The 14,667-nt window shown below is 43.2% G+C and overlaps 1 long non-coding RNA gene across 2 annotated transcripts in view; it reads left to right on the plus strand.

Moving 5' to 3' along the window:
* Positions 1-38: 38 nt before the first annotated feature.
* The window catches only part of LOC121010267 (uncharacterized), a 19,852-nt gene continuing 5,223 nt past the window's right edge, over positions 39-14,667 (plus strand). Inside the window, exons 1-3 of one of the 2 annotated variants that reach the window (XR_005781068.1) lie at positions 39-382; positions 1,799-1,891; positions 8,186-8,795. This is a non-coding gene — a long non-coding RNA (uncharacterized LOC121010267). Of the gene's footprint in view, positions 383-1,798; positions 1,892-8,185; positions 8,796-14,667 lie in introns of those variants that run through there. The other variant, XR_005781067.1, reaches the window with a different exon arrangement.

A 14,667-nucleotide genomic window follows, 5' to 3' on the forward strand; every position in this document is an offset into this window, starting at 1 on the left:
GCCGGTTACCACGTTACCGGTAGGCGCCGGCTGCCAGCCTCCCTCCGGGTCCGCCCTTTTAGACCCGCGCTGCCCTCTGGCCGGTGCGGCTGGGCTTCCTGAGCCCCGGGATGTGGGGGAGCTGGAGAGGCAGGGCCACCCCTTGCAGCTGCCAGTCATCGTTTCAAACCAAAGTCTCACGGTCAGTGCCAATTCCAGCCACCACCAAAGTTCCAACACCTACCGTTCAAAGGAACAGAAAACCCCCCCCCCAAAAAAAAAAAAAAAAAAAAAAAAAAAAAAATCCGGAGGAAAAAACAACCCCAAATGATGGGGCCAGTTCTTGAATATAGATGCTCTAGGAAAAAAGGCTTGAAATACCTTTTGGCCCCAAAGCTGGGAGGTGAGTACTTTGAATTGATAAACGACTCCAAACACATACATTTCCAATCTACCGCCCAAATCCATGTCCCTCGCCCAACAAAATCTAGAGAACCAAGCTCCAGAAACAAGTCCACAGTGAAAACAAAAAATAAACTTCCAGCTAGGTGAATATGTGTAACTGGAAAGGGCTAGTTATTAAGCACAGAGGGCAGGGTCCCTGATCTGAAGATCAGAGAATCAGTACTAAAATTTTAGTTGGGGGGGGGGGCGGGTGTTTGTTTTTTTGTTTTTGTTTTTTCTGAGATGAGGTGATTATAGATCACTTTTATTTTCTTCTCTCCTGCTGATCTGTATTTCCCAGCAATGAGTATGTATTACATCCATAATAAAGTGGTTTTGTTTGTTTGTTTTGTTTATTAACATTTGAGAAAGACAATATGGAGACAAGATGAGGCTGGCCTGGAGTCAGAAGTGTTCTTTTTTTTTTTTATTTATTTATTTTTATTGTTTATTCTTGAGAGAGAGAGTGAGAGCGTGAGCGGGGGAGGGCCTGAAAGAGGGAGACACAGAATCAGAAGCAGCCTCCAGGCTCTGAGCTGTCAGTCCAGAGCCACCAGGGGCTCGAACCGCGAACCGTGAGAACATGACCTGAGCGGAAGTGGGACGCCCAAGCGACTGAGCCACCCAGGGGCCTCAGAAGTGTTCTGATTCAGAAGTAGCCACTCCTTCCACCTTATTACATCACTGACACCTGCTCTAGGAACACAGTAGAGGGACACTGGGGCAAATACATGATGGCAGTTATGCTTTACTCTAGCGCCTGCCTGGGGATTCATCTGAATCTGGTCAGATGTGGCTTGTGATATGACAGTGCCCATATTCTCTGCTTCGTCCCCAGCCAACTCTTAACTTTGTTCAGTTCCTTCGTGTTCACTCCGCCACTGAGCTTTGGCCAGCTTGCTTCTCTCCTTGTCCAATAATCTCTACTCCAAAGGTGTCTGTGAGGATTAAGGAACACATGTAAAGCATCCAGTACATTGCCACCTTACTCTCTCCTTCCCTTCTAGCACACTCTCCACCCACCCTGTTCTTGTTTCAAAAGCTTCCTCTCAAGCCAAACCTCCTCAAGAATTGGCTGGTCTGAGTATGCCTGTGAGGGTTCATTTTATGGGTTACGTGACTGGAGTCTGGATGCCCAGAAAGGTGGTAAAATACTATTTTGGGGGGGTGTGTCTCTGAGGGCATTTCTGAAAGACATTGGCATTTGAACGGGTGGACTGAGTAAAGAAGATCACCTCACCAGTGGGGGTGGGTATCCTGCAATCCAGTGGGGCCCTGAATGGAACAAAAAGGCAGAGGAAGGGTGAATTTGCTCTCTTTTGAGCTGAGACATCCATCTTCTCTACCCTCAGACATCGGCGCTCTTGATTCTCAGGCCTTTGGATTCAGACTGAATTATACCACCAGCTTTCCTGGGTTTTCAGCTGGAAGACAGCAGATCGTGGGACTTCTTGGCCTCCAGAATCACGTAAGCCTATCCCTGTGGTATATAAAATATAAATATGAATATAAAAATATGGAACATAAAAACATAAAAATATATAATATTGACTCAATAAATGTTATCGATGTAATATATAATATATAAATAGTACATATGATGTCATATGTTTTTTAAATCTACATAAATATAGATATAAATTACACATAGATAGCCATTCTGCTAAGGGGCCTTTGCATTAGAAACATGATGCTACCGTCTCCTTGAGCTGGAAGACATGAATGAGACTGGACCGAGTTCTCATAAAACGCTGTGTGCACTGTTGTTCAGTTTGCTTGGAATGCAGAGTTCTTCTGAGTAATATTATATAGTTATGAGGTCAAGTATTGTGTGCCTCCCCGGTGGATCGTAAGCTCATTGGGAGGCAACGCTTTGATTTATTCAGCACTGTATTCCTGGTGCCTAGAATTGTGCATGGCTCAAAGGAAGCACTCAATCATTGTTCCATGAATGAATGAATGAATGAATGATAATAGCTACTATTCATTAGACAGTTACTATGGGCCAGACAGTGTTGTAAGTGCTTTACATTTATCATACCCACTCAGTTGTTGTGATAAGCCAAAGCAACTACCGTTGGCCCCATTTCATGGACGTGTTGAGTCACTTGCTCAAAAGTTTAGTAGGTTTTGTGGCTCGGTATAAGGGGCACAACTGGATCTTGCCAGGACAGTGTGATTCTATAGCCCGAACTCTTAGCTGCTAAGCTTGTATGGTCCTGGGACCAGCAGCAGCATCCCCCTGGGAACTTGTTAGAAATGGTAATTATTCTTCTTCCCACCCAAACCCACTGAATGTGCAACTCTGGGGGTGGGCCCAGCCATCTGTGTTGTAACAGGCCCTCCAGGGAATTCTGATGCACTCAAGTTTGAGAACCACTGCCCTACCCTCTACTGCTTTTCAGTTCCTGAACATCTGATCACTTCACTTTCTAAGAAAGAGAATGCCACTCACGTGCGTACGCTGGAAGAACAAAGGTGTCCATTTAATGTTGTGAGTGTGTTTGTGTCTGTTTTTGTTATTAATCGAACTTTGGGCAAGTTACTTAATGCCTTTGGACCTCAGTCTTGGCATTTGTAAAATGGGCAGGGGTAGGGGGCTGGACTAGAGACAAGGATGGCATTAAAAGCATCTGAAGATTTTACAAAATTCCAGTACCTGAAGTCCAGCCAGACCCATTAAAGTTGGCCTCGGGGTGGGGTGGGACCAGGGATTGGCATTTTAAAAAGCTTCCGAGGTGGTTCTAACAGCCAAAGTTGAACTAGGGCCTATCCTAAGCCAATCACAGCAATCTTCGTCCCCTGATTGGCGTAAAGGTGAGCATGTGACCCAGTTCTGCCCAATGAAATGTAAGGGAAAATGGCAAGGTGGCAGGGGGTGGGGGTGGGAAGAGGTCCCTGTGGGAAAATTTTCCCCGTTTGAACCCTGTGGATCCTTGCCCTGGGTGAGCTTTAGCTTTAAAGAGAAAGAGATAAAGACCAAAATTACAAACTCACATGTCTCTAAGCAGCCTGGGAGTTAACTACGGCCTGCGTTTAGGGTGGCGGAGTTTGTAGATGAAAGATTTAAGCAGGAAAGGACTGTAGGAAGGAAGTACTCACCATCAGTCACAAGACTGGAGACCCCGACTTCGCAAATGGGGCAAAGACGGCCCAAGGAACTGAAACCAAGGTCAAAAGTAGGCCACAGAACCAAGCCAGTAAGGAAAGTGCAGCTACTGCGGACCTTCGGAGGCTACTACCCCCGCTGCCGCTAGAAACTGGATGTCGCTTTCACCAATTCTGCTGTCAGGGAGAATTCACCAATTGTCTCCTGCACTGGATGCTAACTAAAGCTAGCGCCCCATTAAAAGCCTGGGGGAGACATGCGTAATTGTCCAGGCCCAGGTCACATGCTAGTGAATCCCCGGTATGTAGCTTGAATGTCGGGAAATGACCCCGCCTCCCACCAGGACTTGGAAACTGAGGACATCCTTGAATGTAGGGGAAGGGTGCAGATACCGGTGGCCAAAAGATCATAAACGTCCACACAAACGTCCACTCTGCCAGTATTTGGCCACGAGGGACGGCCTCCAAATGTTGCCAGCACTTCTGATTTTTTAAAGGAAATCAGAAATTTAGATGTTTATGTGAAATTACTGTAAACATGGGCAACTAATTAAATTTCTTTTTTTTTTTTAACGTTTATTTATTATTGAGAGACAAGAGAGACAGAGCATGGGCATGGGAGGGGCAGAAAGAGAGGGACACACAGAATCGGAAGCAGGCTCCAGGCTCTGAGCTGTCAGCACAGAGCGGGTCGTGGGGCTCCCACTCACAAATGGGGAGATCATGACCTGAGCCGAAGTCGGACGCTTAACGGCTTAACCAGCTGAGCCACCGGGCGCCCAGGCAACTAATTAAAAAAAAAAAAAAAAAAGACACCTGGTCAAGCAAAAATGTTGGATTACTTTATGACTTTTTATTTCCTGTGGACAGATGATCAGGCAAAAGATGCAGTCACTCCTTACGCTATGCCTAGATTGTAGACGTTCTGGGAGGATTAAGGGTAAATCATACTGGTATCTCCCTGTGAATTATGACATTGATGAGCATAGCCACAAACTTTTCTTAGGTAGGGACACCTGGGTGGCTCAGTCAGTTGCATGTCCGACTTCGGCTCAGGTCATGATCTTGAGGTTGGTGCGTTAGGTCGAGCCCCGGGTCGGGCTCTGTGCTGCCAGCTGGGAGCCTGGAGCCTGCTTCTGACACTGTGTCTATCTCTCTCTGCCCCTCCCCTGCTTGTGCTCTGTCTGTCTCTGTCTCTGTCTCTCTCCCTCTCAAAAATAAATAAGTATTTAAAAAATAAAAGACAAAACAAACAACAACAACAGAACCCTTTTCTTATGTAATCAGAACCAGATGTGGGAGTGCTTTGTAAAAGAGCAGCTCCTCGAGATGGCAGGATCAGAAGTTACAAACAAAATTAGCAACGAAAGGCATTTGCTCTTAAAATTGAATTAGGGAAAGGGAGCCCTGGATTTTATTACTCTCAGCTTTGGAACAAACTTGGCTTTGGGCACAGTACTTACTGCCTTAGTTTATTTTTAAGATTTGTTCTTATGAGAGAATGGGCTGCGAGGCTATCTTTGGAAGATGCTGGCAGAAGAAAATCAAACTGGGTCTTTCTTCTGAACATGTTTATACTGGTGAAATCATGTTTAAATGAAGAGCAAGGACTTGAAGGAGGGAAAGATCTCCCAAGGGCTATTGAAGAGTGTGTGTAGAGGAAGGGCCATCTTCTTTGGTGACCACGGCAAAATCATCGACTGATAAGGAATGTGAATCCTCAGATCTTTTGGGGCACTTGTTCCCTTCAATGAGTTTCTCTTGTCAGAAGCCCCCAAACGCCCCACATCAGGGTTTAGGAAAACCACTCATCACCCCCTAACATGTGTTAATTGAGTAACTAAGGAATGGTTATTTATCGATTCCTAAATCTGATTCTCTTTGAGATTGAAAGGGTGATTCATATGAGTTTGCTCCATGGGCTCAAAAAATTTCACGTTTCTGAATTTTTTCTAAATTAAATATAACCTGGCACAAGTTCCTCCACTGTTTCTGCCTCAAGTCAAGGGAGTTTGGAAACGCATTCGGTTGGAGTTGTTGGGTACCTTGACTTTCCTGGGATCATTCTAAAAGCCTAGGAGGTTGTGGGGGAAAGAGGCCAGGAAATTTGAGTGAGGGCTTTCTAGTGTTTATTTTTTTCTGCAGTCTATCGGAATAGATGCTCCTTGCCACAGATTTGAGGTTCAGGCTTCCCTGTACCCCTCCTTCAAAATTCTTCCACCTTCTCCTCCTCGCCTACTAACTCAAAGCGAGGTCCCGGAACCAACAGTAGCAACACTCTTTGGGAATTTGTTAGAAATGCAGGGTCTCTGGACCCACTCCAGAGCTCCTGAATCAGAGTTGCATTTTAACCAGGTCTCCAAGCAGCTGGTGTGCAGATTTTTGCCGAGAAGCCCCAGATACCACATAATGTATCTCTCTCCCACCATTGTGCTCCTCACTGCCACCGTTCTGCATCTCTAGCGTGGAATTCAGGGAGTCAGACCTCTGCTCTCTCAAGTAACACTCCCACCTCCTCACATTTTGATAATTCAACTCCCAATCCCAAAGTACCTAGGCATCCAAGCTCCCCTGAGCCAGGCAAACCCAAAACCTAACCCCCAGGACTCTGAGACTTAACTGCTGGGGCGGGGGGGGGGGGGGAAGAAAAAACAAAAACAAAAACCCTTAGTCTTCTGTGATGAGTCTACAGTAGAAAGTTAAGTCCAGTTAATTTCTCAGTCACATTATTTTGTCACATACATTATTTTGTAACAGGCCCTCCAGGCTGGTAAAGTTTTAAAAATATTTCTTCTTCTGGAGTCTTTCCTGATTCTCTCGAGTTTGAGACCCGCCTAATTGCCCTGGGCTAGAATCTCTGGGGTCATCATGATTACAAAAAGAGGAACAGGCGTTAGTTAATAAGGAGGGGCTGGCAGTGTAGTTACATTATGCTGGCTCTGTTTGGTGCTGGTCCGCCCATGGACCACACCGCCTTTGGGTCTATGAGATGGAAACGCAGAGGCCAAAAGCAGTTGGTGCGTACCTGTCGCACAATCTGTGTGCAGAATGAGGGGACTGTTTATCTCCCCTCTCTCGTCATAGCAGAGACCCTGGGGGATGTAAGGATGTGAGAAATAGACCTTAATATTGGCAAAAGACCGTAGATTCAATTCGAGGATGAATAGTAATAAGAAAATGCAAATTACTATCATTACTTACGTTGCATGGCAGAGTTACACAACACTTTATTATACAGTAGATGCTACACAAAGAACTGCTATTTATAGACATTTTGTCCTGTTCCTCCAATCCCCCTAAACCCACTCTTTCAAAGCATTTCGCCCAAGTTCAATGGCAATGTGATAAGACAAATGCATTTACTTCAAATACATGCAGTGCCGAAAAATCAAACAAGAGAGCAGTACTGAAAATTGAAGAGCCAGTCTTGCCCCAAGTCAACGTGGAGAAGTTTTAAGCCTGAAGATATTTTAAGTGTTTCGAAGATAGAGGGTTCAAAATATATTTTAAAAACTTCTTTCAACTTAAGAGAAAGTGTATTTTTTTTAAAGGGAGGCACCTTAGAATTCAGTCGTGTTCCAAACTGAAAATACTTGGCAGAGGTGCAGGAAATTAAAATATCTGCATGTTCATTAATATGAGGATTGGACAGTCGTGTCTTGAAAAAGTCATAACATTTAAAGGCCATTTAAAGGTACAGATTTTCAAAAAATTTAAGGAAAGCAAATTTCTTTCTTAAAGGGGTATCTAATTAAATTTTCACGAATCTCATGGGAGTAAATGATTTTGTGCCCTCTGCTTTAATTTTGTTCTTAAATTTAAGGGATGTTGGACAAAAACAACATGCTCAGTATGTCATATTTTGGCAAATGTCAACCAGAACTGGCTTGTTAAACATGGGTTATCTTCAGTTTGTGCCAATTAATTAATTTAAAATGTTTTCTTAATGCTAAATTCAAATAAGTTCTTGGTTTTGATACAACGTCTAATTTTCTTCTGTTTCTCAGGTGATTTGAAATTATAATTGAGAATAAATTTCACAAAATTAACACATAAAAGGGCATCACTGGAAACATTTTCCATTGCATAATTCCAAATGCCATGGAAATGGTTGGCGTATTTGGATAGTCGTGGAACTTAATTCCATACGTACATATTTCAAAATTATCCATCTGCTCAGCACCAGGAAGGGTTTCAATGGTAAGATCTTGGTGTACCCAATTGTGGAGAACTTGGTGTGATAAAATTTGCAAAATCAAAATCGTGTTATTTCTTTAAAAAACAATTAGTGGGATTAGAAAGTTGGTCCAAGCCTGCAATATGGTGTTATGAGAACAAGAAAACAAGATCCTTTATTCACGTCTCCCTGTACTCCTGTGTGACCGCCAGGGAGAAGGTGCACACAGAAGTTATGAACTAAAGGTAACCCCCCAGATTCTGAGGACTAGGTGACGTTAGCTTAAGTTTTACTGTTAACCAAATGAGACCTTCTCACCTGAAATTGTAAGCGCTGAAAAAATAACAGTGACATTCAAACCGTGCCCTAAGTATATTTATATTGGAAAAATACCTTGACATCTTTAGTCCAAGTACTATAAACTATCCCAATACTAGTATTGAGCTATAGTTAATTCACTTCTCCTTTGATTTGTAGCAACTGTATGAACAGAATGGGTGCCAATTATTTATAAACACATAAATAAAGTGACCGTGGTAGATTGTCTGCAAAGTTGGTTGCTGGCCATTCCTCCCATCCCTATGGGTGCATGAAGCTCCTCCTCTCAAGAGATGGAGTCTATTTCCTCACTTCTCGAAGACTGGCCTTTGACTTGCTTTGACCACGAGAACATGGTGGCAATACTATCCTGGAACTTCCAAGCTGAGGCCTGGAAGTTTACACTTTAGCTAGAGGGAATACCATCTGCTGTGTCAAGAAGTCCAGGGATTCCTGCTGGAGAAAGAAGCCAATGGGAGGGGACTCCAGGAACTCAGCTGACAGCCAGAAGGCCCCGGAGACATGAGGGAGTCCAGCCAACACCACAAGAAAAGAGGCCCAGCTGTCCTATGCAGTCCCCAGTTGTTCAAGCCATTTCGGCTAAAGCACCAGCCCTGTGAGTGAGGCCATCGTGGGTCTTTCAGCCCCTCGTGAACCCACCCCAGCTAACACCACATGGAACACGGAAGAACTGTCCCTCTGTGCCCGGCCCTAATTCCTGACTCACACACTCATGAGCAAATAAAATGGTTGTTATTTTAAGCCATCACATTTAGATGTGGTCTGTGTGTTACATCCCAGTAGATAACCTCACAGCGACAACTTTCTAAATCCTTAAAATTGGGGTTTACTAAATCTTAAAACATTTCGGAGGCTGAAAGGAAAGGCTAGTAGAATATTCATTAGCCGAAGCTGTCATAACTAAGGGAATTTTTTAAAAGTCCTTTTGAAAAAGTTTGTGGCTGTGTTTATAAACTATCTCAGTTGCTAATATTTCTGTCACCGAGAGGGATTTGTTTGTAAGTTAGCTAATGTGTAACCTTGACCATAGCAATGACAAGAGTAGTTACTTCGATACTCACTTCATTTTCACTTGGTGTTATGTAAATGCAAAATTCCAAGGAAGGTTGGAATAATGAAAAACAGCATTACAAACTGGGCCCTCTGCTAAGCACTCTGAGGCTGCAAATGTTATCTCTATAGAGCACACCCGACACACACGTATATTAATAGAAATACTTGTGTGCATGTATACCTGGACCTAAGACCAAAAGCAATTTATCTAGGGCTAGAAAATGCTTTAAGTGAGTCAGAATTGTTATTCAAATTATAAATATGACTTGCAATACTAGTACTGAATTTTTAAAAACTTGGCCACCTCACGTTACCAAATTTGCCAGCCTTTTGACAATGGTGTGTGTGGAAACATTGCTAGCAGTTTTGTCGACCTCGAGATTTTTTTTTTATCTGCAAAATTGGGATAGATTTTTTTTAAAGAAAAGAACATTTAAATTAGCAGGTGACATATGGATCAGATACTAGCTATATTTGGTGCCTGTTCACTAGAAAATTACATAAAAGGATAGTTAGGAAAGGAGGTGAAAAAGAACCAGTAAAAGGAGCCAAATACTAAAGGGAAGAAAAGTCTAGTTTATACATGAGACATTATTAGCATAAGGCATTTTGTTCTGTAATGTAACTGTTGTAAATGTAGGAAGAGGATAGGAGAAAAGTGGTAAATATACAGAAAATAAGAAGAGAACTGGGGCGCCTGGGTGGCGCAGTCGGTTAAGCGTCCGACTTCAGCCAGGTCACGATCTCGTGGTCCGTGAGTTCGAGCCCCGCGTCGGGCTCTGGGCTGATGGCTCAGAGCCTGGAGCCTGTTTCTGATTCTGTGTCTCCCTCTCTCTCTGCCCCTCCCCCGTTCATGCTCTGTCTCTCTCTGTCCCAAAAAAATAAATAAAAACGTTAAAAAAAAATTAAAAAAAAAAAAAAAGAAGAGAACAAAGTGAGTTTTTAGAAAACCAGACCCATGCACACAGAATGAAGGAAAGATCTATAAACTAGTCTACTGGGTTTCCATTTTTGGTTAATATTTTGGATTAGATCATGTAAAAACTTTTCCCACATTTGATAGTCGTCTAGATAATGCTGGATAAAATATAATGACACCAGAAAAAAGGGGATAATCTTTAGGAGTCAGCAAAACAGAGGGTGAAAACCAAACTGGTAAGGATTATCTTCATGGAGCTGGGGAGGGGTTTCAGTTGTAAAAGTCCCAAAGGACAGGGGACAAGACTGGGGGGATGGAACTGTGGCCTCCACATAGACAAGGACCCTCAAAGAGCTACACCCTTAGGGAAAGGGTGGAGGGACTAGAAAAACTCATCCAGCCAACATAGATAATAAGGAAGCTTATCTCTTTTTTTTCTGGACCCTGAGTAGGAAAGAAATGCCCCCTCTGAATTCGTCACAACAGGACTATACTAACATAGGTTTAGAGTTCAAATTTATACAATGGGGAAATGAGCTAAACAAACTCTGAAAGGACAAACCTTCAGCCTAGATGTACCAGATGCCCACAAACAAAGATCTATTTGTTCAAAAGTACAAAACACACAAGGAAACAGTCCACCATGAGCGAGAGTCAACAGAAACAACCAACAACAAGATCAGATCCCAAACAGTTCAGATAATTGGTTTATTAAAGACCCATTTAAAATACATTGGTTGACAATGATTAAAGCCACAAATAAATGAATAAACACAAGAAAAGAACGACTCTTACAGTAGTTTTGAAAAAGAAACTAGGGTGCATTCACCTTGGTAAGCGATTTTTCCCTTTATCATTGTCAGTGGAACCAAATACTCAACATGAGACTGCACCTACGCATTGTATATTAACCAGAAGCAGTAAAGTTTCCCCATGAGTCATCCATTGTCACTCATTTAGCAAACATTTATCAATATCTGCAATGTGCCACCAATTGTGCAGGGCCTGGAATGGGGGCGTGGGGAGTGTTCAGCAGGTGAAGGAGACAGACTCTCCAGAAGGCAGAGAGAATTGCAGGCAAAACAGACATTTAAATTAATTTCTAGAGTGATGCATGTACCCAGGATGAAGGGAAGAAAACAAAGACCCAGGCTAGGAGGGGCCTAGGAAAACCCTAAGGAAATGATGCTTCAGCAGAAATCCAAAGGATGAGTAGAATTTATCCTGATGGAGGGAGTAGAGGAAGCTGTCCAAACAGAGAGGAGAGGATGTTGGAAGGCCTGGATTCAAGATAGGCTGGTGCCTTTGAGAGTCTGCAAGAAGGCCACTAAGGTGGAATGAAAAAACCAGTGGGGGCGTAAGGTGTATGTGTAGAGTCACCATGTGAGGCTGAATAGCTCTAGGGGCCATATTCTGAATATCATTATATGCTAGGCCAACCAGTTCAGATTTGGATTTATCTTGCAGGCACTGGGGAAATTTGGGAGAGAAAAGACCCGTCAAATTTAGGCTTTGGAAAAGACCTTTCTGGGGATGAGGGGCTAGATGGTTTAGAAAAAGGTAGACCCGTCATTCCTCAAGGTTGTTGTAACCACAACAAAAGGAAGTTCTTATCCTCCAAGTTTTGGGGGAAAATACTTGAACTGTTTTGATAAGCATCAGTGGGGGAATAAAACAGTTAAGAGGATGTAAGCTTGGAAATACATCCACTGTGCATTCCTAAATGCAAAGACAAGCATAAGAATAATATATAGAACACACTTCCATTTTTACAGAGAAATAAAACCTAGAGTCATCCTTGCATACATGTGTGTGCACAGTAAAAAATATATATTAATATGAAAGAAAAGCTCAAAAACTTCAGCCCCCTCTTCTTATTCTTCAGGCTCCTATTGTGGATAGGTGTTGAAAACAATAACAACGATGCTTCCTGTTTTCAAATTCACTGCTGATTGTCTAAAGGAATGAAAAAGGAGAAAAACTCAAAATTGCTCCAAGGTCAAAATCATGACTCCCTCACTAGAAAGTGAGCTTCCCGGAAATAAGCCACATGTTTTATTCATCTTTGAATTTCCCCAGTCCCTGGCATGTAAATGCCCAATAAAAGTTTATTGGATGTGAGAATAAGAATATGGGAATTTGGGAATGCCCTAAAGGTTATGCAGAAACTGGCCAGAGATTACATTTTGGGGAGCTCAGTTCAACACATATTTATCAAGCCTTTGTCGTGTGCCACCCTGAGCTGGCATGTAGGGTGAGGGGAGGCGGTTGTGTCTAGCAGCTTAAAGTCCTAACCTTAGCAACAAGCAAAGGAGGATTAGAAAGACGTGGTCAAGGGTACCTACCAGCTTTGGAGTTAGGCAGACTGGGGTTTAAATTAGGATTCTTCCACTGACCAGCAGTTTGACCAAACATAAACAGCTTAACCTCTTTGGTCCTCCACTTCCTTATCTGCAAAATAAAGATTATGATAATAGTGCCCACCTCAGAATGTTGAGAGACAGAAATGAGATATTCATGTTGTGCACTTAGCGCAGTCCTTGGGACAGAGTAAGTTCTCGGTTCACATGAGATATTACTGTAGACAAATGTAGGGCTCAGATGAGTGTATCTGCTTGGTGCTACTCTTGCCAGTTACTCTAGAATATCTCTTTGGTAACTTTGGTAGGGAGAATAATGGTCCCCCAAAGATGTTCATAGCCTAATCCCTGGATCCTAAGAATATGTTACTTTCCATGGCAAAAGAGTCTTTGCAGATGGGATTAAGTTAAGGATCTTGAGATGCAGAGATTATCCTGGGTTATCCAGTGGGTCCTGTGTCATCATGAGAGTCTTTATAAGTGAAAGAGGGAGGCAGGGAAATCAGAGAAAGGTATGGCGGTGGAAGCAGAGGTTGGAGTGCTGTGTTGCTGGCCAGAGGTCACAGGTCAAGAATTGTGAACAGTCTTTAGAAGATGGGAAAGGCAAAGCAATGGATTCTCCCCTAGAGCCTATACCTTGACTTTAGCCCAACAAGATGAGTTTGGACTCCTGACCTCCAGAGTTGTAAGATAATAAATTTGTGTTGCTTTGAGCCACTATCTTTATGCTAATTTGTTACAGCAGCCATACAGTAATGATGGACAAAGAGATGGGCTGCCCAGACCGTATTCAAGGAAAGACTTGCTGTCCTGTTGCCGGGAACACAATCAAGAGATGGCCTTTGCTGTCGGCTCCTTTGGCTTCCGCCTTAGCTGCGGAGAGCTGTTCATGCAAGGTCATGTCCCTTTTGGGGCAGCTCACACCGGGTGACTGAGGGAGGCAAGAGTGGGATGGGGCTGTGCAAGCCTGTTACTTTGGCTCAACTCAGAAACTCTGACAGGCAATCATTGCCACAGAGCTTCCTGTGGGTTTGGTGGAGGCTTTGTTGGACGTGCACCATGGTTGGGCTTTTCTCTCTGCCCAGTTCTGCTTTGTTTAGAAAAAAAAAAAAAAAAAACAGTTCTCCCTCCTGTGTTTCTCCTTTATTCTCATACTACCACACTCACAACACTTCTGACACCAGATACATGGGGGTTTTCCCCGCACCAAGCAATTCTGCAACACCAGCTGGGTGTCCTACAATTCAACCCAATTCTGACACTATATGCAGATAGCGTCACATCCCACGGGTTCAGCGCTCAGTCTTGCCAGACTGCCCCCTCAACCGCCACCCAAGATGCCTGCTACAAGTCCAGCTCATCACCTATACTTCTGACTGACTGGCTGTAAATCAGAGTTCTTGCAATCCCCTTCTCAGGTTCAATTAATTTGCTAGAGCATCTCACAGAACTCAGGAAAATAGTTACTTATATTTACCAGCTTATGAAAGGACGTGATAAAGGATACAGATGAGCAGGCAGATGGAGAGATACATAGGGCGAGGTCTGGGAGTGTCCTGAGTGCAGGAGCTTCTGTCCTTGAGGAGCTGGGGTGTGTCAGCCTCCCAGCATGTGGATGTGCACACCAAGCTGTAAGCTTTCCAAACCCCAGAATAGTGGGATTTTATGGACGCTTCCTCATGTAGCATGCTTAATTATTAACTCCATTTCTAGCCCCTCTGCCCTCGCTAGAGAACAGGGAGTGGGGCTGAAAATTCCAAGCTTCTAATCCTGGCTTGGTCTTTCTAGTGACCAGCCCCCATCCAGGAACCCATCCGGGAGGCTACACAGAGTCGCCTCTTTGGATCAAAAGATGCTCCCGGAGCTCTTATAGCTTAGGAATTTACAAGGGTTTCAGGAGCCCTGTGTCAGGAGCTAGGGAAGAGACCAGCTTTTATATTTCCAATTATCCCACATGCTTCCTTCCACTTGTTTTCACAGATGTTGAGTCCTAACTGTTGTACTTCAAACTCTGTTTCGGTATTCTACTTCCAGGAAAATCAACCTGTATCAGAAACCCATCTGACAGGGAAGAACTATATCTTTGAGATTGTAGGTCACTATTTAACTGTTTGGATTTTTTAAAACTTTTAAATTTCTTTAAAAATAGAGAATAGTAGTATTTTATCCATAATTCTTTCACCAGTGTGTTTCACTGCTCTTCTGTCCCTTTCTTAAAACATAAAATACGTAGCATAATGTAACATAACATAACATAACATAACATAACATAACATAACATAACATAA

Source organism: Herpailurus yagouaroundi, unplaced genomic scaffold (assembly GCF_014898765.1).
Source record: "Herpailurus yagouaroundi ecotype Mexico unplaced genomic scaffold, PumYag 191, whole genome shotgun sequence".
Taxonomy (NCBI): domain Eukaryota; kingdom Metazoa; phylum Chordata; class Mammalia; order Carnivora; family Felidae; genus Herpailurus; species Herpailurus yagouaroundi.